This window comes from Bubalus bubalis, chromosome 13, assembly GCF_019923935.1.
Source record: "Bubalus bubalis isolate 160015118507 breed Murrah chromosome 13, NDDB_SH_1, whole genome shotgun sequence".
NCBI lineage: Eukaryota > Metazoa > Chordata > Mammalia > Artiodactyla > Bovidae > Bubalus > Bubalus bubalis.
Window position 1 is genome coordinate 29501336 of NC_059169.1, and position 26395 is coordinate 29527730.

The 26395-nt window shown below is 35.6% G+C and overlaps 1 long non-coding RNA gene across 3 annotated transcripts in view; it reads right to left on the minus strand.

The window, feature by feature from the left end:
- The window catches only part of LOC123328971, a 340123-nt gene that overhangs the window by 157608 nt on the left and 156120 nt on the right, over positions 1-26395 (minus strand). Inside the window, exon 3 of one of the 3 annotated variants that reach the window (XR_006544010.2) lies at positions 19876-19997. The exons of the other annotated variants lie outside the window; for them this stretch is intronic. This is a non-coding gene — a long non-coding RNA (uncharacterized LOC123328971). Of the gene's footprint in view, positions 1-19875; positions 19998-26395 lie in introns of those variants that run through there. 3 annotated transcript variants of the gene reach the window in all.

Consider the following 26395-nt stretch of genomic DNA (forward strand, 5'->3'; position numbering starts at 1 on the left):
GAACACCAGATATGAATATGGGGCCTATCTTTTCTGTCTGCACACTGGTGCACTGGTCCATTGGATTTCACTTCCAAGACACAAGTTAAAAAATAAAATTATCAAGAATTTCAAAGTGATATAGTGACCAAGTACAGAACCCTTTTGAGCTCAGGTTATTTTGCAGTTGCAAATTAAAGCCAGAACCAACTAGTAAATAGCATTGTCTTTTATGTAAGGTCACCTGTTTTCATGAGCTCACACGTTCTTATTTCTTGGGCGGCTGTTTTATTTAGAGAATATTTTTTTTCATTATTATTTTAAGATCAAGATAATTGTGATAATTATCCATGACTTGTGCAGGAGAAAACAGCTTTGAATATTACAATTAAATATTTTGATTTTTATCTCAAGGGGAAGTTAAATGCCATCCCCAAATCATCATCTCTTCCTGGTTCCATTGCATGCAGAGCCTCTTTTGTTTTGCTTTTCTTCTGGGAAACACATGGCTCTCTGAAATGGACCCAAGAAGCCATTGTGGAAGTGGAACTTATGCATACCTCATCTTGGATGGAATCGGACTTTTTGACCACTGATTATCTTAACATAGGCATCCAGAACATTGCTGCCCATTGTTCCAGAAACAAACAAGTATTTGTTTAGTTACTCTAAAATAACTTAAGATTCTTTAAGAACAAGTATTTCCTGACTTGCATCAGAATCAATCACAATTTCTGCCAGATAAGTTTAGCAGCCTTTAGATTTTGTCCTTACCAGCCCCTGACTCCTCTTCCCTAAAACATTCTTTGTTTTTACTGAATCTGTGTCTCCCAAATTGCATAGCCTAAAATCCTAAACTCAGCTCTTTGGTCTTTGCAGCCTTGATACGGATTGTTGTTCTTCTTTTAATGCAAGAGAAGTAAACATTTGATTCTGAATTCTGAGACCAAAAAAAAAAATTTTTTTCTCCTTACAGAAACCATCAAAAAATACATATATTTTCAGTCTGTCCCATACCTTGAACTTCAGGGTAATAGGTGCAAAAATTGCTGAGTCTTTCTGGACTTCTGTCATTGAAATTGCCTCATTTTAATTGGCATCCAACCTCTGTTAGATGGGTTTAAGCTGCTATGTCAGTTATGATTCAATGAATGCCTTTCCATCTTCAGTATGTTGCTTACATACTGCTGTTCTTCCTTCATGGTTTTCTAACTTTAATTATTCTACTACTGCAATTTTTGTCTTGTTTGAATGCAGGTTTTTTTTTAATGTTTTTGTTTGTTCTGTATTTGTAATATGGCTTCTGACAATTATCCTGAAGCCAAAATGTAAAAATATGAAAAATTTGTAAAGCTAAGTAGCTTTGGGCTTACTTCCTAACATTTCAGTGAATCACTGATGCTTTATTTCTGAGAAAAAAAAATGTGCTGGCAGCTTTCCTTTTTTGCATTAGAAAGCAAAGCACACAAAAATTCATACTAACAAAGACAATTAGTTTGAATATCTTAAAAGGAAATTTCCAGTCGCACTCAGACTTCAAGTGTTTTCCCTTGCAGTGACACTATGATTTAAGCTACTGTAAACTCACATTGCTTTTCTTGAAATTTCTTTAAAGGGATCTTTTCAGTATGATCAAATTATCTGATACAAATTAAATTAATAGGATCCACATCATTAATATATCACAATATGCAAATGGGGATATCAGTTCTAGTTTTATTAAAGTTTCATCCCTGATTTTTAGTCCGGATATATTTTAAAATATATTGAGAATTTAGTCTTTATCCAGGCTCAATGCTTAGTCTTATAAGTGCAAATATATGAAGATACTGTAGTCATGGATTTACCAGTTTAGCTGGAGACATATGCTACAAACACATTTAACTTTGCTCTCTAAAATTATGTTCTTTTCCTTCAAATCTTTGTAGATTGTCTCCTCTCCTTTATTTATTTATTTATTTTTGCCATCTTATTACTTTAAACTGCAGCTGGTTATATCTAACCTCATTATTACATGATGTTCACATTCTTCTCAATAATAAAGTAACTGAAACCCATATTCCTGATAGAGGTAAGATTCTATGTCAGCATTGCTTTGAGCCCACTGATCCACCAAGAGCAATTACCTAGAACAGTGTGTGTTAGTTCCTTAGTCCTGTCTGACTCTTTGTGACCCCATGGACTGTAGCCCACTGTAGGCTACTGTAGGACTGAGCCCACAGTAGGACTGTAGGCTCCTCTGTCCTTGGAATTCCCCAGGCAAAAATACTGGAGTGGGTTCCCTTCTACAGGGGATCTTCCTGACCCAGGAATTGAACCATGGTCTCCTGCATTGCAGGCAGATTCTTTACCATCTGAGCCACCAGAGAAGCCCATACCTAATACAGTAATAATCCTCAGAAGGCTTGGTTGAGGACAATCTCTTAGAAGGGGCTGTCAGGAAGCAGCAATTAAGGGCATTCATAGCACACATTTGTCCCAAGAGCTCATAGAGTAGAGCTATTTGCAAAGAGCAGTATGAACACAGGAAAAAGATGTGAGGCTCTGTTAGGGGAAGCACACTGACTGAAACTGCCCACCCTGGCCAGGCACCTAGAAACCATTTGCATGAGTTGTTTTACGACAGGAGGTCCTGGTAAGGAACATGGGACTAATAAGCCTCCACCAACCAGAAGAGTTCAGGAAAGGTCAAAAGGAGACGCCACATGTCTGACCACCTCCCAGAATCCTTCTCTGTGGCATCCATCTTGGATGAACAAGGCGTGCAGCACCAGGAAGGAGTCTGAGTCAGAATGATTGGCTAAAGACAACCCAAAAACGAATCCTATCACCATAAAACCCAAGATTGCAAGCCATGTGGCAGGGCTGTTCTCCTGGGTTCCCTTACTCTACTGCTCTCCACCCGGGTGCCCTTTCCCAATAAAATCTCTTGCTTTGTCAGCACATGTGTATCCTTGGACAATTCATTTCTGAGTGTTAGACAAGAGCCCAGTTTCGGGCCCTGGAAGGGGTCCCCCTTCCTGCAACAGCTCCATCAATGAACAGTTTCAGGCAATCTTCTACTGGACAGCACTGGAGTGAAATTTTTCATAGGCATTTAAGATCCAAACAAGGAGTTGATGAAATTCCCTTTTCCAAAAAAGGAGATGAGGAGAATCAGTGTAGCAGTATGGTATGAAAATAGCAAGTTTAACTTTTTTGGAGTTTATGTTAAAACATGAGTAATCATGTAGTGGAATTGCTGCTTAATAGTTTGGTAGAACTTGGAGAAATTTTGAAAACTGTAATCAGGCAAATAATGATCAAATTTACTTATTCATAAATCATATTTCTATTTTTTAAAAATTCAAGAAATATAAATTTAGAAAGTAGCTATCAGATTTAGGAAAATTCTCAATTTGGGAACAAAAGTCTCCAAAAACAAAAAACAAAATAAAGCTACCTCCAATACGTCTCTAACAGTAGTTTCACTTACTGAGTTCTATAAATTTACAGTCTTTGTAGGTCTTTGACTAGAGTTGGAAATCAGTGTAAATATGCTGATTTCAATATAAACCAATAACTTTTTAGACTCAGTGATACACAGGAATTTAATTATTACCTAACAAATGGAGTAACTGTTTTCTAAATTTCAGACACCTCATTTCTATTTATATTCATTATATTATATTGCTGTTATAATGCTTCAAAGCAAACATCAGCCTTTGTTAAACACCAAAATAGTTATTCGTTCAATTTTGAATGCAATTTTCATAGTCCATTACATATTTTCAGAGCCTCATTCAGTCTGAATTAGGATCAGTATTTTAAGAATTCCTTTAATTTTTTTCCAGCACTTTCGGTTTTCTACCTTACACTGATGTTCACACTTAACTACTTAAAATGGTAACTAATAGGAAATGTAGTACTTTTAAGGCCTGAAACCTGTCAATTATACATTTTCTATTAGTGAACACTATATTACTCAATGTAGACAGTTTATTATGATAAAAAATATCATTATACAAAGCTTTATTTCTAATATAGTGGTAAAGAAGGATATAAGCCATGACGACAGAGCCATTTTGAATCCTATTTTTCAAAAAAGTCAAACATTTAACCATAATGAATACCTACTATGCCCTAGACATAGTAAGTTCTTGACTTTGATAATATAATAAGAAAATGACCCTGACTTCAAGTAGTCTATAATAAACTAGAGGATACAGATAATAAAGAGAAATTATATATATATATACATATATAAGTAAAATTAACAATAAGATTGATGCTGTATCTTATCATTTACTAGAGTTTGATAAACATTAGGCAATTAAGAAATGTTTTTGAATGTATAGATTATGTCTAATACTGTTCTCCAGTTTAAAAACTTCACTTCTTCAGCAATGCTATTACATTTTGGAGAACACTATATAATATAAAATCATCAACTCATGTAATGCATTTTAGAAGATGTCTTAAAAATTATCTTAGAATAAAGGATCTTATAAAGAACCTCATTGTAAAGTTAGAGAGGTGAGGATGGCTAAATATTATTCTAACATAATTTAGCTATATTTAGTGATGAATCGACCCAGATAACAGAAGATAAAGTAATCTTGGTTCACTAAATTGCTTCTACTACAATTTTTATGATTCTGGATGAGGTAAAACTGAAGTGCTTGAATAGATGACAAGGTCATATTCAGAGATGTCAGGCGTTTGATGTCTTGCATAGAACATTGGTAGAGCTTTGATTGCCACCAGTTTTCTTTGTTTTTGACATCTGCTTCCTGTGGTGTAGAAAGTGGGGACAGATGCAAAAATAAAGGGTAGGACAAATATTAATTGTGACAATCAGTGTTCCTGCAGTTTTGAAACAAGGATTTTTTTTAAAGTCAGCAAATGATCATAGACAATAAATGAATCTTTTAAAAAACAAATTGATAAGACAAAAAAATCCTTGGTGCAGTCATGTAAACTTTCAAAATTTCAAATGAGCAGACATGAAAAGTTTATAAATTGTTAAATCATGATGAATTATTTAGAGTTATAATTCCACTTGTTTTTAAATGAAAAAAGTGTGGTTTAATTTAAAAAATGGGGAAAGGGGAATTTATCAGTTGACATGCAAACAACTATAGGGATTACAGAATATGTGTTCCCCAAAAGTGCTCGTTTGACATGTGGATTATTTTGAGCTGACAGCAATAGAGAAACAACTGCCCCACCCTTAACTTCTTAGAACTTACATACACCTCATTTTTTTCCCCAAAAAAAGAATTATTAACAACAAAAAAATTAATCTAAGTAGAACCATCTGTGTAGCAGGGTGAATATCTAATTACCAAAACATCTGCTAAACCTTGATTGCCTATAGTCTTATGATGACCTTCCTGTCCTTGAAGCCCCAGGCCCCTATGCCACTCCTAAGATCAGGATGGCATATAAACCTCATTTTATCTTTCTGTCTCTGAACCTTTCTTGTATATGGAGTCCTTGGCACTCTCATGGATGTAGGGTTCTTGTATATACAAGTTAAATTTTTATTATCTCCTGTTAATCTGCCTATATTAGTCCTCAATCATGTCCTCCAACTCTGCAATCCCATGGACTGTGGCCTGCCAGGCTCCTCTGTTCATGGGATTCTCCAAGCAAGAATACTGGAGTGGGCCACCATTCCCTTCTCCAGGGAATCGTCCTGACCCAAGTTTCCCTCATTGCAGGCAGATTCTTTACCATCTGAGCAACTGGGAGACCACATTAATATGCCTAATGCCATTTAAACTATTCAATCAGCCCAAAGAAACAAAGAAAGGAAAAGGAGAGAAAAAATCTCCTCATCCTGATGTAACTGTGCTCCTTTACTTTCAACTTTCCTTAAAACAAGGGAGATTATAAAAGCTAAATCTATATTAATCATTGTTAAATAGATAAAAACAATTACTACTGCATTTCACAAAAAAACGATGGAAAACTCTTAAAGAGATGGGAATACCTGACCACCATATCTGCCTCCTGAGAAACCTATATGCCAGTAAAGAAACAACAGTTAGAACTGGACATAGAACAATGGACTGGTTCAAAATTGAGAAAAGAGTTCATCAAGGCTGTATATTGTCACCCTGTTTATTCAACTTATATGCAGAGTACATCATGCAAAATGCATGGATGGATGAATAACAAGCTGGAATCAAAATTGCTTAGAGAAGTATCAACAACCTCAGATATGAACAGTAAACCACTCTAATGGCTCTAATGGTAGAAAGCAAAGAGGGATTAAAGAGCCTCTTGATGAAGGTGAAAGAGGAGAGTGAAAAAGCTGGCTTAAAACTCAACATTCAAAGAATGAAGATCATGGCATCCAGTCCCATCATTTCATGGTAAATAGATGTGGAAAAGAGGAAACAAGGACAGACTTTATTTTCTTGGACTCCAAAATTACTGTGGACAGTGACTGCAGCCATGATATTAAAAGTGGCTTGCTCCTTGGAAGAAAAGCTATGACAAATCTAGACAGTATATTAAAAGGTAGAGACATTAATTTGCCAACAAAGGTCCCTATAATCAAAACTATGGTTTCTCCAATAATCATGTACAGATGTGAGAGTTGGACCATAAAGAAGGCTGAGCACTGAAAAATTGATGCTTTTGAACTGTGGTGCTGGAGATGACTCTTAAGAGTCCTTCAGATTGCAAGGAGATTAAACCAGTCAATCCTAAAGGAAATCAACCCTGAAAATTCATGGAAAGACTGATGCTGATGCTGAAATTCCTTTACTTTGGCCACCTGATGCAAAGAGCCTACTCATTGAAAAAGACCCTGATGCTGGGAAAGATTGAAGACAGGAGGAGAAGGGGACAACAGAGGATGAGATGATTGGATGGCATTACCAACTCAATGGACATGAGTTTGAGCAAACTCCAGGAGATGATGAAGGACAGGGAAGCCTGGCTGCAGTCCATGGGCTCTCAAAGAGTCAAACAGGACTGAATAACCAAACAACAATGGCTTTTCCAGTAGTTATGTACAGATCTGAGAGCTGGATCATGAAGAAGGCTGAGTGCCAAAGAACTGATGCTTTTGAATTGTGGTGCTAGAAAAGACTCTTGAGAGTCTGTTGGATAGCAAAGAGATCAAACCAGTCCATCCTAAAGGAAATAGACTCTGAATGTTAATTGGGAGGACTGAAGCTGAAGCTCCAATACTTTGGCCACCTGGTGGGAAGAGCCGACTCATTGGAAAAGACCTTGATGCTGGGAAAGATTGAGGAAAGGAGGAGAAGGGGATGACAGCGGATGAGATGGTTGGATGGCATCATTGACTCAATGGACATGAGTTTGAACAAACTCTGGGAAACACTGATGGACAGGAAAGCCTGGCATGCTGTAGTCCATGGGGTAGGAAAGAATCAGACAGGACTTAGTGATTGAACAACAACATTTTTGAGTGTCTGGGTTAATATATCTATTGTTCTTTAAGAATGCAGATTTTGGATATAGGTAGTGGATCAGATTCATGCAGGTCCCTGTGCAAACAGGCAGCCTTAGTGGGGCTTTGCCTTCTAGCAGTTTTGTGACCTTTATTCATTTAAAAAAAAAATCACTATCTCTTGGCTTCTTCATGTGTTAGTAAAGACACTGTGAATCCTATAATGTTGTTGTAGAATCAGAGAGAAAAATGTTTATAAAATGCTTATTGCATACATTATATTCCCAAAAAAAAACACAAACCCTACCTGGAATAAAGTTGGTGCCCAATAAATGTAAACTGAAGAAAAACATATGTACTATTTTTAGAAATAAAGGGGGAGACACTTTCAGTAAGATAATGAATCCAAACCCTTGTTATCTTTAAAGTTTCTATAGTGGCAATACTTTGGTAATTCAAATGTTTACTAATAGAGTATGACAAAGTATAATAATCAGACTTACAATAAAAACTTTAGAAGGGGAAAGTATAATGATATTTTCTGATAACTAAAGTATAACTTTAGTATTGTGGACTCACCCAGAATTATAACTGCGTGCACCTATATTTTAAACTATATACATATATATATATTAAACTACACACACACACACACACACACACACACACATATATAAGAAACTATATCACAGTATTTTAGTATGCTATTCAGATATTTTTACACTGTTTGTTTTTCTATTTTAGAAAAACATTTAATACAGTTTTCATCCTCCGTGTAGATACAGCAGATAGTAAGGTATGCCCATTTGTACATTCTTCTTTGTAACACCCATCCCCACCCTGAAGCTTTATCAGAGTAAACTGGGAAATGACTGTTGTACTTCATCAGTTGTAATTTCCATTACATACATTATTCTTGATCCAATAAATCTTATTGCACATTAATCCATAATGCATCATCAATTCAATATTAACATATTTATCCTGCAAAGCAGAGTTAGTCAGCATGAACCTCTAAACATGTATACAACAGAATAGTGAGAAATGATACTTTGTCAAATGACAGTGATACAAAGTAGAATACAAAAGGGGCCTTAAACAGGTCAAATGTCTCAGGAAATTAACATTCTTCTCATAGCTAACTACCTTGTGTCAGGCCTTTGGCTCAGTTTTTAAAATACACAGACTCAGTTTTATTTGATTTCCCCTAAACACTGTGAACTCAACATTAGAATTACCATTTAACAGATGATAAAGAACAAAACACCCTAAAGTTAGTAAAGATTAAGATATTCTTTTGAGTTCTATTTTAATATCCCCTGCTTCAATATCCCCTTCAATATCCCAATACATATTACTTAATATTCATAGAATACCTTCAAATATCCATAGTCTCTCATTGCCCTTCCCTTTATCTACTGTCAAATGCTGATTTCAGCCTTTGTAATCTTTTGTTTGGGCTATTCCTGTTAATTCACTGCCTCCAGTTTTAAATATCTCCTTTCACCTTCCCACACATCAGTCAGGTCATGTTAGTTCTTGGTATAAAATCCTTCAGGGATTCCCTGTTGTGTGAGGATGAAGAGAAAGCTACATTTCATGACACAGTAAGTTGTAAGAGTAAGAGCAACTCTTTGAGTTGCCTCCTCCTGTTCCACTCCACTTCCCCCCTGCAACCCCTGCCCTGAAACCTGATGCTCCCTCTTCAGAAAGGTATTTGTAGTTGGTGGTCTAATTGTGCACAGTCATGATTCTGAGCCCGTTTGTCCTCAGTTTGGGTTTTCATATTTATTTTTCACAACCCAAGTCAAACATTGCCTCCTCTTTAAAGTATGCCAGATGGAGAGAGTTATCTGTGAGATGGTTGATTACCATGTACCATATAGACTGCAAACCCATGGGGAAACTATTTGGCAAAATATGCTTTGGAGAAAAAGAATCATCTTATATTTGAATTTATTATACCACAATGTACTTTTCCAGTTTACTGTTTATTTAATTACTATTTTGGAAAAAAAAAAAGCTTTGAGGAAGAAGCATTTGTTTGAAACAGCTTGCATTATTTCTGACTCTGGATGCTTTTCTATGGGTCACATAATAGCATTTGTTAAAAAAAAAAAAGAATAAAAAGTCACTTTATGATAAGTCAGTAGTTATTCATAAATTGAGGACCTCACTATTATTAGTGTTGGATACTAACAAAAATAACCCATTTAAATATCACTTTTGAAAAGTCTTACATAAAATGTATTATACAGACAAAACATAGAGCTCAAGAATATATGAAGGAGGCATGAGAGAGAAAACAGTCATTTTAATGTGATGTCTTGGGATAAAATTTCCAGTGACAGGATTGTACAAGATTTTTTAAGTACTATATTTCAGAAAATAGGCAGAAGTGAGGATGATGTACTTTAGAAAACTGAGTTAGTTGCTTCATAAAGCAGCTGCCATGGTGACTAGACCGTGATATCTAGGATTCACATGAAAAGTTTGAGAAAATTGCTTCATAAAATATGAGTAGAAAAAAGCTATAACTTTATGTTAAAATATTATTTTACATAGTGCTATTTAGTGTGCTCACGTAATAAATGTATTGATCCTGTATTAGAAGTATGCAGTATCTGATTTTTTTATTCAGAATACAAAAATTATTTTTCTTGCCTTTTCTTATGTGGAAAATAGAAAACTGTTTCATAGCATCATATCTTATTTTTGGACATATTCAATACTTTTAATGTCTCTTTTACTTTGTACTACTTTTCAAAATTTATTTTTAATTGGAGGATATTTGTGAGAACATTAGATTCCTTAAAAAACTAGGAATAAAACTACTACATGACACAGAAATTCCACTATTCGGCACATACCCTGAGAAAACCATAAGTGAAAAAAATACATGTACCCCAGTGTTCACAGCAGCACTATGTATGATAGCCAGGACGTGGAAGCAACCTAGATATCCATCAACAGATAATTGGAGAAGTTGTGGTACATATATATTATGAATAGTACTCAGCCATAAGGAGGAACATATTTGAGTCAGTTCTAGTGAGGTATTTTAATTTTTATCAATCACTTTTCTTTAGCATGCCACTGATTTCTTAATGAACAGAGAATGCAAACTACATACAGAAAGGCTGTCTCATCAATAAACAGCATTATCACCAGGGTCTTGGGCAGTTCTCAGCTTAGAGTAGGTACTTAATGAAATACTGCTAGAACAGATCATGAAATCATTGCCTCCTTACCAGCTTCACAATGATTGATGCTCAGTGGGGGGAAAACATTGTTGTTTTTCTAGTAGGAATACATTATTTCAATGAGCACTGCGTGGGTCTGGTGCAATGGCACGACCCAGAGGGATGGTATGGGGAGGGAGGAGGGAGGAGGGTTCAGGATGGGGAACACATGTATACCTGTGGCGGATTCATTTTGATATTTGGCAAAACCAATACAATATTGTAAAGTTTAAAAATAAAATAAAATTTAAAAAAAAAGAATATCATACAATAGCTGAACAGAGGAAGTCTGAATTAAATCCAGGTTTGTTTTATGCTAAATCTCACAGTATTTCGATCGCTTCTGGAAAACACACGCACACACACACACACACACACACAGAGAAAGAAAATCAATAGATTATTTCTATCTTTGAGTGGGATTAGTTTAGGGAAAATATTGTGAATATAATAAGGCTGAATTCAATTTTCCCACAGTTCCTGAATAGTGGCTTACTTATACACTAAATTTTATTTACCAGTCTAATTTTAGGTCCACAGTTCCTAGCTAAATGGGCATTCCCAGCAGCATATGCTGCTCTTGAGGTAGAAATTAAATGCTTGAGGCTGAATGACTAGTTTTACTCTTCTAGACAGAGCCTACAAAGGACTTATAAAGCAAGAAACTGTTTTACCCCCTGGATATTAACAACTAAAATGAAGGATCTTTATATAAAGAACTTCATTAAAGCACGTATTTTCTTCAGCCATTACTTCTGTAGGTTAGCCTGTCAGACTACTAAAGAGCTGACACAAACACCAACCCAACCCTATTCTATCCTTCTGGAAATAGGATCCCTTGATTAGACCCAAGTATCCTGTGTCATTCTTTTAAGACTCACAACAGTCTGTGTCCAGTGTTTTTCAGTCTAAGAATCAAAAAGTCCCATACTAAACCCTTTGTGTGCTAGAGACAAGTCAAAGAAAGATCTGTGTTGATTCATTATATTAACTCTAGATAGCTACTAAGAAAGTCCTAATCATTGTTTCCTAAAAGCATTTTATACCTATAATACCCTACTTTTTGTTCAGGTGCCACGTAGTCACATAATCGTGTTTTTTTTTTTTTTTAATTGAATTTCTCTTTGCAGCTTCAGTTCAGTTCAGTTCAGTTCAGTCGCTCAGTCGTGTCTGACTCTTTGCGACCCCATGAATTGCAGCACTCCAGGCCTCCCTGTCCATCACCAACTCCCGGAGTTCATCCAAACTCATGTCCATTGAGTCGGTGATGCCATCCAGCCATCTCATCCTCTGTTGTCCCCTTTTCCTCCTGCCCCCAATCCCTCCCATCATCAGAGTCTTTTCCAATGAGTCAACTCTTCGCATGAGGTGGCCAAAGTGCAGCTTAGAAACCTATGAAGATGTCTCCTTCCTTTGAATTCATAATATTAAGTACTTGCCTCTCATGATGTAATTATGCAATACCATATCATTTATCTCCCATTGTTTGATAGTTCACTTCCATATATAATTAATTATAAGACAGTGAAAGGATTGCACTCATTTAATCATCTCTCCTTTTTACTAAGGAATCAGTAAACTATTCTCCATCTGAATCAATACTTTGTCAGATGTCTTGTACTGTACTCTGTCTTTTGGTTTACACTTGACCTAAGCAATTGACTGCAAAAGACTCCCTCTGCATTTGATTTATGTTTAAATGAAAGTCGCTCAGTCATGTCGGACTCTTTCTGACCCCATGGACTACACAGTTCATGGAATTCTCCAAGCCAGAATACTGGAGTGGGCAACCATTCAGTTCTCTCAGCCCAGGGATCGAACCCAGGTCTCCCTCATTGCAGGTGGATTCTTTACCAGCTGAGCCACTAGGAAGCCCTGATTTATGTTTACATTGAGACCTTCTCTCATTTTCTGTTGCAGGTGGTGTTTCACTGTCTTTTTTGGTAAAATATCACGTTGCCAATTCCTATAAGAGCCTTGATTTATCTGTCTTGTCTTAGGGTCCTCATGATATCAGTCAATCAACCAACGTCTCAGTTTATTCTCAAAGTTCTTGGTATTTTAGAAATACTACCCTTTCTTGATTGGGCTTCCCCATTGTCTCAGTCAGTAAAGAATTCTCTTGCAATGCAGGAGATCGCTTACAACACTGGAGACCCAGGTTCAATCTCTGAGTCTGGAAAATGCCCTAGAGAAGGAAATGGCAATCCGCTCCAGTATACTAGGCTGGGAAATTCCAGAGACAGAGGAGCCTGGATGGCCACAGCCTAGGGTGTTCCAAGAGTTAGACACGACTTGGTAACTAAACCACCACCACCCTTCCTTGATTATACCTGTGCTATCAGTTGACTCAGAGCTTGAATTCTTGGTAGGGATTTGAGAGAAAGACACTCTTATAAATTGTTGCATAACATATAAACTTTTTAAAACTCCTTGTTCCTTTTGTCCCAGACTGGCTTCCCCTTACCTAAAGTAATTTTATCTTCCTTCCCAAATGTACAACACATTTAACCTTCGCTCAGGTACACAGAGTCCCATCCAGTCACTTCATCTGGCTAAAAATGTATCTTACTCATGAGGTCTTCTTGCTTCCTCTGATACATCAAACAATAGACTAAACTTTCTTTTCCTGTCCTCTCCTTCAAATTTGTATACCAAACACACAATGGTAAAATAGGGACAAAACTTCTCTTTTTATTAGGAGGAAAAAAACAAAACAAAACAAAACTGATGAAAGATACAGCTTAAAGCAATTCTGAAATCCCAAGAGAAGGAAAATGCCATTCATGACTTTACCAATAACCTTTAAAACAATTTCTAATTTATGGTACTGCCACATCAACTATATTTATATGTGTGGCTTATCTCAGTTTTCTGCACATTAATTTGGATTCCACTTTTTGATATGCTGTTTAAAATGGAATATTTATTTTGATAAATTTGTTGTTCATAGATCTTGATAATTAAGAAAAAAATGTTGGCATAACTACCCTGATGAAAATTGATATTTATACTAATTAAAAAAAATGATATTGAGATTAGAAGTTCTGAGGTGCAGAGATAATTTATGATATTTACTCATTTTTTTGTGAATTTTAAAACTTCTATTTCTGTATCCTCAGGTATAGTTGCTCATTTCTTGGTATTCAGTTGAATCTGGAACTAAATCTTCACAATAAATGAAGAAAATTAATATACAAAATAACATTTTCCTCTTAGAATAAACTCTGCAGACAATACAATTTTATATGTTATATTGTTATTCTGAATCCTTAATGTTTTTGTTTAATATTTTGGTGAAAAGAAAAAATAAATATTCCAATATAAGCAGAAATAAAATAATAAAAGTAATGCTTGGAATTGCTATTTCTAACACCTATCCAGTTAGGAAGAGAAAGACAATTCAATGTGTGCTCCCTGCTAGAAAAGCTAATCTAATAGTTTTGATACAGATGCATGAATATTGAAGTCAATGTGTGTGTGTGCATGCACTCAGTCATGTCTGAGTCTTTGTGACCCCATTCACTGTAGCCTGCCAGGCTCCTCTGTCCATGGGATTTTCCATGCAAGAATCAATACATACAAGTTAAAGAAACATAAAAAATGAGTGTCTTGTGAGATAGATAATTAGATAAACTCAGTATTCTAGGATACATTATCATATTAAGAAGTTTTAAAGAGCAAAAAATCTTTTGCCAAGATTTTTGAAATATAAATAATTTTCTTTAAAATCAGAGAAAGACCACTACAGACACAATGCATTTATATAAATATAATGGCCATTTTTCTTAGTATTTGCTTGGAGTTGAGACAGGGGTAATAGAGACCAGAATTTCTTTTGAATACTTATTTTATGTCCAACTTTTTATTCTTTTTTGATTATAATAGCACTAAAAGATTCACATCATCCAGTTTTCCTAGGTCAGCTTGACTTTGAAGTGCTTTCTCCTATACAAAACTTCAAAATAGGATTTTCTTAAGTGTTCATCACCTTATTCCATGGTAGAAAATTAAATGAAAAGCATTAAATTTAGGATCAGATACATTGATACCATGCAGTGATGATGTTTCAGCCAATGAATAGTAGCCAGGTATGCTCAATCTTTGAATTTTTTTTAAAGTTCCCTGGGTAATGGTCTTCAACTATAAAATGGAGATAAAGAATACAATTTCAGGATTAAATACCAGTGCAAATACCTGTATATTTTGAATTCTCTGATACAGATGAGACGATAATTAAAACAGGGAATCCTGGCGTGCTGCAGGCAATGTGGTTGCAAAGAGTCAGATATGACTGAACGAATGAACTGAATTGATGAAACGTTTTGTGCTCCTACAGAGTGCATACTACATGGAGACAGTAGTTTTATGTCAAAAAGTATAAAACACATTATATTATTTTTAATAAATTCATGAAATGAATTAGGTGGTCCATTTTTAAAGTGTCAGTTCAGTTCAGTCACTCAGTCATGTCCGACTTTGTGACCCCATGGACTGCAGCATGCCAGGCCTCCCTGTCTATCACCAACTCCTGGGCTTTACTCAAATTCATGTCCATTGAGTCAGTGATGCCATCCAACCATCTCATCCTCTGTCATCCACTTCTCCCAACTTCAATCTTTCCCAGCAACAGGGTCTTTTCAAATGAGTCAATTCTTCGCATCAGGTGGCCAAACTGTTGGAGTTTCAGCTTCAGCATAAGTTCTTCCAATGAATATTCAGGACTGATTTTCTTTAGGATGGACTGGTTGGATCTCCTTGCAGTCCAGGGGACTCTCAAGAGTCTTCTCCTATACCATAGTTCAAAAGCATCAATTTTTCGGTGCTCAGCTTTCTTTATAGTCCAAATCTCACATCCATATATGAACACTGGAAAAACCATAGCTTTGACTAGACACCTTTGTTGCCAATGTCTCTACTTTTTAATAAGCTGTCTAGGTTGGTCATAACTTTTCTTTCAAGGAGTAAGCATCTTTTAATTTCATGGCTGCAGTCACCAGCTGCAGTGATTTTAGAGCCCCCCCAAAATAAAGTCTCTCACTGTTTCCACTGTTTCCCCATCTATTTGACATGAAGTGACGGGACCAGATGCCATGATCTTAGTTTTCTGAATGTTGAGTTTTAAGCCAACATTTTCACTCTCCTCTTTCATTATCCTCAAGAGGCTCTTCAGTTGTTCTTCACTTTCTGCCATAAGGGTAATATCATCTGCATATCTGAGGTTAATGACATTTCTCCTGGCAATCTTGATTCCAGTTTGTGCTTCATCTAACCCAGAATTTCTCATGATGTACTCTGCATATAAGTTAAATAAGCATGGAGACAATATACAGCCTTGACATACTCCTTTTCCTATTTGGAACCAGTCTGTTGTTCCACATCCAGTTCTAACTGTTGCTTCTTGACCTGAACACAGATTTCTCAGGAGGCAGTTGAAGTGGTCTGGTATTTCCATCTCTTGAAAAATTTTCCACAGTTTGTTGTGATCCACACAGTCAATGCTTTGGTATAGTCAATAAAGCAGAAGTAGATGTTTTACTGTAACTCTCTTGCTTTTTCAATGATCCAACAGATGTTAGGAATTTGATCCCTGGTTCCTCTGCCTTTCTAAATCCAGCTTGAACATCTGGAAGATCACAGTTCACATACTGTTAAAGCCTGGCTTGGAGAATTTTGAGCATTACTTTGCTAGCTTGTGAGATGAGTGCAGTTGGGTGGTAGTTTGAGCATTCTTTGGCATTGCCTTTCTTTGAGATTGGAAGGAAAACTGACCTTTTCCAATCCCATGGCCACTGTTGAGTTTTCCAAATTAGCTGGCATACTGAGCCCAGCACCTTCACAACAGCATCATTTAGGATTTGAAATAGCTCACCTGGAATTCTATCACCTCCAGTAGCTTCGTTCATAGTGATGCTTTCTAAGGCCCACTTGACTTCACATTCCAGGATGTCTGGCTTTTGGTTGACTGATCACACCATCATGGTTATCTGGTATTCATGAATATCTTTTTTGTATAGTTCTTCTATGTATTCTTGCCACCTCTTCTTAATATCTTCTGCTTCTGTTAGGTCCATACCATTTCTTTCCTTTATTGTACTCATCTTCCTGGTATCTTAGCTGGTAAAGACTAACACATATTTTGTTAAAATTGTATAAATCTTAATTGTGTTGAAAAATATTGGAGTTTCAGTTACTTTTTTCTTTTTTTTATTATGTCTCCATATTGCATGGTATATACTTATCCTAAATATTAACTCACTGTTACCTTAAATCCAGATTTAACTGGTCATTGTGCTTTCTTAATTGCTAAATACGGCAATGCTACGCTGTTAAAAAAAACACAGCAATGGTCAGAGCGTCCGCTATGGTACTGTCAGCAAAATAAAAGAGGAAACCTCCACCACTACTTTGTTTTTCTTCCTCTGGGGAGACGTTACTGAAGCATGCGCATTGTGACGGCTTCTATTTTCTGAAAAATTATTAAATCCTTATTTAGTCCTTGAGAGTTAAATTGGGCAATTTAAAAATATTTGTGCACTTCTTTTTTATTTGAATTGATTAATGTCACAAGAGTAATAGCATTTATGAAAGAAGATAAAAATAGGTTCTGAAAAATTATTTGTGTCTTTCTGTTTTTATAGTTCTTAAATTTTATTTTTGGCCGGGTATGTCTTGTTTTAAATTTGTGCTTTCATTTGTGCTTTAAAACAGTGATAGGCCATTTTCCCAAATGAATATTTCACTTGTATTGCTTATGTTTCCAATGTGTCTGCTAAAATGACAATGTTTGAAGCTACCAAAGAAATCTAAATGAAGTCCTCTGGTTATCTGATAGTATTTAAAGTTTGGTTATAACTTAAATTGATTGAATTACCATCTAATCTTGTTAAGCCAAGAACTTTCTCTATTTCACTCTTATAAAAGTTAAATTTCAATCAGTTATCCCAAATGAAACACTTTTTAAAGTTAATCACAAGGTTTTCTCTTTTTTTAACTGCATACTTATTCTGTATAATATTATGTGTTAGCATCTGAAATCCTGTCCCAATGTGCAAAGAAGACTTCATATTTTAATAGTTTATTATAAAATATGATCCTCCCCCTTTGTAAATATTCTTCAGTACAATATTTTATCAAAGGAATTTCACCTTGATACATACATTTTCAATTAATCTTAAAGCTCTTATAATACTCCAGAAAACGTATACATTTTGGAAGGTTAGTTTTTTTTTTCCCTTGAGGTATAAATTTGCCTTTTAAAAACAAAGATAATTTACAGAAAAATATGTGGAAAGCATCAGGATTCAAACAATGCTTTAAAAATAATAAAAGAAATCCATTTTGATTACTTGGAAGCCTTTTTTCCTAACTAAGCCAACTCTTGGCTAGAAAAATGTCTGAAAGAAGATGGACTAACTTCCAGGATTTAAAAGCATTTTCAAATCCTAATTGTCTTGGAACATAAATGCAGTCATAAGAAACAAAATTGGTTTGACAGGAAAGTTTCTTATCTCAGCAAGTCAGGTCAGGCAAACCACAGTAGTTTTTCAGTAAGTAATGTCTCCTTGAAAATGTTTGAATCATGAAAAAAAAAACATAGTTAAGTATTACTTATCTTTCATATTTTTGTATTATATTTCATGGATTACCTACTGATGTCAATCTTGATCCTACATATTTTAAGATTTAATTGCTATTTCCAAGATTATTTACTGAATATCTATGTACATACTGTCATCATTTTACAGATGAATTGACTGATTATTGGAGAGGTTAACTAATCTTCTTACTGCAAAAAGGAGTAGGTAAGAGATTTACTCTCTCATCTGAAACCCATGAACATTCCATTATGCTACGCTGTCCATCATAAAGCAATTTTGTCTTTGATTCACCTATACTTCTAAATACCTGTCATGACTTTATGTAGAGTTTGAAAGTGAAGTAGAAACATGATTGTTTAAAGTGATTCATCCTAGATTTAGAAATATACTAATAAAATAATCTTCAGGCAAACCATTTTAGCTACAAAGAGTATTGGCATGTATTCAACATACTTTGTGATCTTCTGACTGAAGTCCCCACATTCACAGCATAGGCACAGCTAATTTTACTGTTGATCTGATTTGAATTTGAGAGATAGCAAAGGTATATTTTAAACCACCTATTGTAAAAATACAATAAGCCAGTCTGTACCCACTTATAGCAGATACTTCCTTCAGAGAGAATACAGATACATTTTAAAACTTTAAAATTTCAAGTAGTTGTTCCTGATCATTTTCTTTTTTTTGTGATGCTATATAAAGTAGATAACTACATTATGTGGAAAGCAGGGGATCTGGAGCTGTACAGACCTAAAACTGTTTCCAGCTACAGGGCCTTGTACAGATTAATCTGCATCATCAGGATTTTTATCTGTAAAATGGAGATAATAATATTGATCTTCTGAATATTATAAAAGGGTTGAGAAAGATCATGGATATAAAACAAGAGAGACAGAGAAAATGCTTATTTAAAGCAATCATTCACAAATTAAACTTAAAAATGTAACATATCAGGTAAGAAAATATTCTATTTCACAATAGTCCTGATACAAATGGATTGACTCCATGAAGACATTTATTTTTGCCAAAGCGTGTATCAGTAAGTTATTTTAAAAACAATAGGAAGCTGGAGGAAGAGGTGGATGTGAATGAAAATAAGGAATACGGGGTGGGGGGGGTGTTTCTTGTGGTGATGGGATTATTCTGTATTGTGATTGTATCACTATTAATATTTGTTGTTGTTTAGTCGCTGAGTTACATCTGACTCTTTTACAAACCCATGGACTGTAGCCCAAGAGGATCCCCTGTCCATGGGATTTCCTAGGCAAGAATACTGGAGTGAGTTGCCATTTCCTTTTCCAGGGGATTTTGTTGACCCAGGGATTGAACCCACATCTCCTGCTTGGCAAGCAGATTTTTACCATTAAGTCAATGGGGAAGCCCAAATCACTATTAATATACTGATTGCAATATTGCACCAAAAGTTTTGCATGATGTACATTCACACTCTGCCTTAGCTTACAAGTGCATATATATGTGCAATTATCTGAAAGTTTTAACATAAGTTTAATCAAACACATGCTTATCATGTGCATGTGAGGCAACCTAGATATTTACTAAGGTATCTTATTCCCATGGTGACAAAGGTGACAAACAGGAATTTAACAATACAGACCACAGAGAAGTGGCTAGTACTGCTATTTTTATTCTCTGTAGGCAGAACAGTGTAAGCATGAAGATAGTGAGAAAATCTTAAGAGAGGTTTCAAGGCAGTTGCCACTGTCTCTTGATAGTTTCCTGCAAAGCCACAGATTTTGAAGATGGCTGTAAAGAGAAAGAAAATGTCATTTATTATTTCTAAGAATGGTCATACTCAAAAAGCTAAATAAATTAGCAGATATTCTCAACACAGAGTTTATGCTTAAAATAATCTTGCTCTGTATTTATTAAATAGAATAAAATAAATATATGTATATGAATATATCTTCACATTCTCATGTTCATAAAAGCATATATAAATATATATTAGGTTCTATTTTTCTTAAAAATTATTGTGCTCTGTGAAAGGTAATAAGAAGTTCAGATCAAATTAATATATCAGAAAAGGAAAACACTCTCAGAATGTTATTGATGGTTGAGTAGGAATTTAGTATATGGGGAATAACTAGGAAGATTATTTCAGGAAGGAAAAAAACAAGTTATCCCTTCATTGGGGGAAGAAGATGGAAAGTCGCTCAGTCGTGTCCAACTCTTTGTGGCCCCATAGACTGTAGCATACCAGGCTCCTCCATCCATAGAATTTTCCAGGCAAGAGTACTGGAGTGGGTTGCCATTTCCTTCTCCAGAGGATCTTCCCGACCCAGGGATTGAACCCGGGTCTCCCACATTGTAGGCAGACACTTTACCATCTGAGCCACCAGGGAAGCCCTGTCAGAAAATGAAAACTCTCTCAGAATGTATTGATGCTTGAGTAGGAATTTAGCATATTGAAAATAACTAGGAAGATTATTTCAGGAAGGAAAATAACAAATCATCCCTTCATTGGGGGAAGAAGATGGAAACATTTTGAAAAGACCGAAGGTTTAATGAGGAATGACTTAGTGGATAAATTTAGAGGTATAGTTCAAGAGCAAATACACATATCACAAAGTCCTAAGTTCCTAAGGCCTTTTGGACTTTAGGTTTGTTTTTGGTACTTTTTCATTTGGAACAAGAAAATGTTGAATAGTTTTGAGAAGATTGATGGTTTAATTATTTTTTTTAAAGATCATTTAGGTAAAGAATAAGTGGAGGGTGATAAAAATGGGCCCGTGGAAAGAAGTCAAGAGATTTTATAGACTTGGCAAGAGATGACAGCAGCTTAGATGGGAGAAGTGGAAAGCATAAAAGGTTGACAGATTCAATTAAATCTCATATTAGAATTAGCAGATCTTGGATATAGGATGAGAACAGATATAGCCAGATATATGGTTAATGAGGTAGATATACTCATCATTTATTAATACAGAAATAATGGAGAAAATTCAGGTATGAAGCATAGGGTAGAGTAGGAGTAGGTTAGCAAATCAGTCAGATTTATAACTAATATTAATTTAATTTATAAATGATGTTTATAGCTGTCAGTGAAATATCTCAGTTGAATTCTAAGATAGAAAACCAAATATAGAAATTTAAAGGTCAGAGATGAACCTCAGACTTGATTTGTGCATTTGGGTAGAAATACAAAAATAAAATATATATAAAAACATTGGAGCTAATGATATCACTAGAAGATGGTAAAAAGCAAGAATAAAAGAGTGCTCATGACTGACTGATGAGGGGTAGTCAGAGTTAGAAGTCAGGCCTAATAGAAAAGACTACAAAATAGACAATAAAGCCCACTGAACGGAGAGGAAGGACATAGGAGAGTAGGGTCATGGAAGCACTAAATGCTTCTTAGAGGTAGAGCAGTGTGAATGGAACACACTCATCTGACGTCTCAGCAAAAGCAGCTTTGTTATAACACGGAGGTGAGAACCAGAATAGAGTGTTACAAAGAAAGGAAAAGGACCATCAGATGCTCAGAACTTGGAATGTTTCTCTGCCATTATGACCTTCTATCCTAAAGGAAATCAACCTTGAATACTCATTGGAAGGGTTGATGCTGAAGTTGAACTCCAATACTGTGGCCACCTGATGTGAAGAGCTGACTCACTGGAAAAAACCCTGACGCTGGGAAGGATAGAAGGCAGGAGAAGGGGATGCCAAAGGATGAGATTGTTGGATGGCATCACTGACTCAACAGACATGACTTTGAGCAAACTCTGGAAGACTGTGGAGGACAGGGAAACCTGGCATACTGCAGTCCATGGGGTCACAAAGAGTAGGACGCAACTGAGTGACTGAACAACAAAAATGACCTTCAATAGGCACCTAGGCATCCCTCCTTCTGGTCAAAAACGTCATGTCTCAAACTTGAAAGTGAAAGTGAAGTCGCTCAGTCATGTCCAACTCTTTGCGACCCCGTGGACTGTAGCCTACCAGGCTCCTCCGTCCATGGGATTCCCTAGGCAAGAGTACTTGGAGTGGGTTGCCATTTCCTTCTCCAGGGGATCTTCCCAACCCAGGGATCGAACCCAGGTCTCCCGCATTGGAGGCAGACGCTTTATACTAATGAAATGGTGACTAATTCTTCTGAACATGACCAATGTGTCCTCATTCACCAACTTTATATACAATTTTACTGTAAGCTATAAATAACACTCAAGGGCAGGGAAATAATTTGATAGAAAAAATGTTTACTATTCACAAAAGATAATTATTTACTCCATGGAAAAGAAGAATCTACAGAACAGTTATTAAAAATAAAAGGGAAAAGTTTAAATATTATGCAGCTTTAAGCAAATGAAGAAACATGAGTAATGATAACACAATGATATAAACTGGAGTGATTTTCAAAAGGTAATGTTAAGTTTTTAAAAAAGGAGCACAAAAGAATAGATTCATGTACAACTGAATCACTTTGCTGTACACCTGACATTAACATTCCATTCATTGTTAATCAACTGTACTCCAATATACACAAAAAAAAAAGTTTAAAAAAAGTAAAAAATAGTGCAGTACAAAACTTCTTGTCTAAGAGAAAATGAGTAGCAAGAAACGTATATGTATGCGCATATTTCCATGAAAAAGGTAATTAAGGGATGATAAATAAGAAATTGAGGAGTTTGGTTGGATACAAGGTAAATTAAGTATCATGGATATATGCAGGATGGAAAGAGATAGAAGGTATGGGAGATGAGAATTTTCTGAGACAATCTTTGCAATAGTTTTGACTTTGAAAACCCTAGTATGTTTCACTACTCAACTCCTACACACACACACACACACTAAGAAGGATGTAAAAATACCAAAAGTGGAATATAAACAAAAACAATTGGACCTAACTGTAATTCAAATTCATAGAATAACTATATTTAGTGGGATAGTCAAACAAAATATGTCGACTCCATATCATCAGACTGCATACTAAAAGAGCTATAAACAATGTTGAATTTCAGTAGGTTTATTTTACATATATTTTGTGTTAGTAGTTGTCAATTAATATAATCTGTATTACAGAACTGACAAAATAACAAATCCATTGCCAATAATGAGAGACAGATTAAAAAGAGTCTGATAATCACTTATCTTACTTCTTCAGACCTAGAGGTGATGATGTATACATCTTTTTGCTACATCAGGGTTCCTCACTCTTTTCAGTTACATCTTGCCTAAAAGTGAAAGTGAAAGTTGGTCAGTCGTGTCCGACTCTTTGAGACCCCATGGACTACTGAGTGCATGGAATTCTCCAGGCCAGAATACTGGAGTGGGTAGCCTTTCCCTCCTCCAGGGGATCATCCCAAACCACGGATTGAACCCAGGTCTCCTGCAACACATTTGTAAATATTTTTTTATTGAAATATTTTTAATTACCCCTTTTGTATGGTACCTATTTCTTGCTGCCACTGTGACAGCTACATATACTTAAATGTTTATAAATATGTATATTCAATTCTAAGAATGTGCACACATGTTGATAGATAAAGATAAGTAACATGAAAAACTGCAGAAAAAATAATTGATGTATTTAAATATTCTGAAATAAATTTCATTTAAAAATATTATGTCTGGTTCAAATGCTTTATTTTCATTAATCACAGGGACCGATTTTGACATTTTTACAGACCAATTTCATACGGAATTCATCCAAAACCTAAAGGTAAAGTGATTTGTTACTTCACACTCCTTAGAAAGTCTGCTTAAGTAGAGCACTGTCAAAAAACTGAAAAATAGAGCTATAAATTCTTACATGTATAAATTCAGAATGGCATTCCCAAGTTTTATTTGAGCTTTCTATTACAAAACCAGAGAAAGAAAAAAAGATATCGAGCTGAAAATTTTTACTACCTCATGATTAATTATTATAATCATAGAAAAATATTATCTACCTTTTTCTCACAGTATTTTTGCTTTTTTTGTTTGTTTGTTTGTTTGAAAGCAAGTATTTAGAAGCAATAGGACTATTAAGAGTCACACACACATACATCAAGTCTACACACTGTATGTAAGAAACATACTTTTATTTTAACCACTTGTCTTTCCTGCTAACTCTGGAATGTCAGACTATCAACTCATTTTACTAGTATTGTGGCTATTAAGTGATGAGGAAACAGATGCACTTGTATGCAATTGAACTGTCAATACTTGAAATTTCATTGTGCAATGATATGTTTTTTTTTTCTTAAAAATGTCTTTTAAACCATTATGCCACTATATAATAATCATAAAAATACAAAAATCATTAACATTATATCAATATTTTCTAATGTGGCCACATAGCAACCCACTTTTTATCTTGTCTAGAGTGCATTTAATGCAACATGCCTTCACTTTCACTTTTCACTTTCATGCACTAGAGAAGGAAATGGCAACCCACTTCAGTGTTCTTGCCTGGAGAATCCCAGGGATGGGGGAGCCTGGTGGGCTGCTGTCTATGGGGTTGCACAGAGTTGGACACGACTGAAGTGATTTAGCAGCAGCTTTTCCTGAACTAAAGTTATCCCTTTTCCTGGCAATATATAAAGTAGAGCCTCTAAATATCATAAAAGTCCTTTCTAGGGCTACCACTGAGTAAAATTCTGAAGAACAGGGACATATACATCTCATAATTCTTTCTCCAACTAGTCACCTGGTTAATCATTCAAGGTAATTGCTGGCATTTTTTAGAATAAGGTACTTACTAACAAACAATAAATAATTCTAGGGACTTCCCTGGTGGTCTAGTGGTTAAGAATCTGCCATGCAATGCAGAGGACATGGGTTTAACCCCTGGTTGGAGAGCTAAGATCCCATATGCCGTGGAACCTCTAAGCCTGTGCACTCAACTACTGAGTCATGTGCCACAACTAGAAAGTCCTTTTGTTGCCATGAAAGATCCTGCATGATGCAACAAAGAATCCCCCATGCTGCAACTAAGATCTGACTCAACCAAATAAACAAATATTTTAAAAAAGAACAAAAGGTATACTACAAAGCCACAGTCATCAAGACAGTATGGTTCTGGCACAAAGGCAGAAATATAGATCAATGGAACAAAATAGAAAGCCCAGAGATAAACCCACACACCTATGGACACCTTATGTTTGACAAAGGAGGCAAGAATATAAAATGGATTAAAGACGATCTCTTTAACAAGAGGTGCTGGGAAAACTGGTCAACCACTTGTAAAAGAATGAAACTAGAACACTTTCTAACACCATACACAAAAATAAACTCAAAATGGATTACAGATCTCAACGTAAGACCAGAAACTATAAAACTCCTAGAGGAGAACACAGGCAAAACACTCTCCGACATACATCACTGCAGGATCCTCTATGACCCACCTCTCAGAATATTGGAAATAAAAGCAAAAATAAACAAATGGGACCTAATTAACCTTAAAAGCTTCTGCACAACAAAGGAAACTATAAGCAAGGTGAAAAGACAGCCTTCAGAATGGGAGAAGATAATAGCAAATGAAGCAACTGACAAACAACTAATCTCAAAAATATACAAGCAACTCCTGCAGCTCAATTCCAGAAAAATAAACAACCCAATCAAAAAATGGGCCAAAGAACTAAATAGACATTTATCCAAAGAAGACATACAGACAGCTAACAAACACATGAAAAGATGCTCAACATCACTCATTATCAGAGAAATGCAAATCAAAACCACTATGAGGTACCATTTCACGCCAGTCAGAATGGCTGTGATCCAAAAGACTACAAGCAATAAATGCTGGAGAGGGTGTGGAGAAAAGGGAACCCTCTTGCATTGCTGGTGGGAATGCAAACTAGTACAACCACTATGGAGAACAGTGTGGAGATTCCTTAAAAAACTGGAAATAGAACTGCCGTACGACCCAGCAATCTCACAACTGGGCATACACACCGAGGAAACCAGAATTGAAAGAGACATGTGTACCCCAATGTTCATCGCAGCACAGTTTATAATAGCCAGGACATGGAAGCAACCTAGACATCCATCAGCAGACAAATGGATAAGAAAGATGTGGTACATAGACACAATGGAGTATTACTCAGCCATTAAAAAGAATACATTTGAATCAGTTCTAATGAGGTGGATGAAACTGGAGCCTATTATACAGAGTGAAGTAAGCCAGAAAGAAAAACACCAATACAGTATACTAATGCATA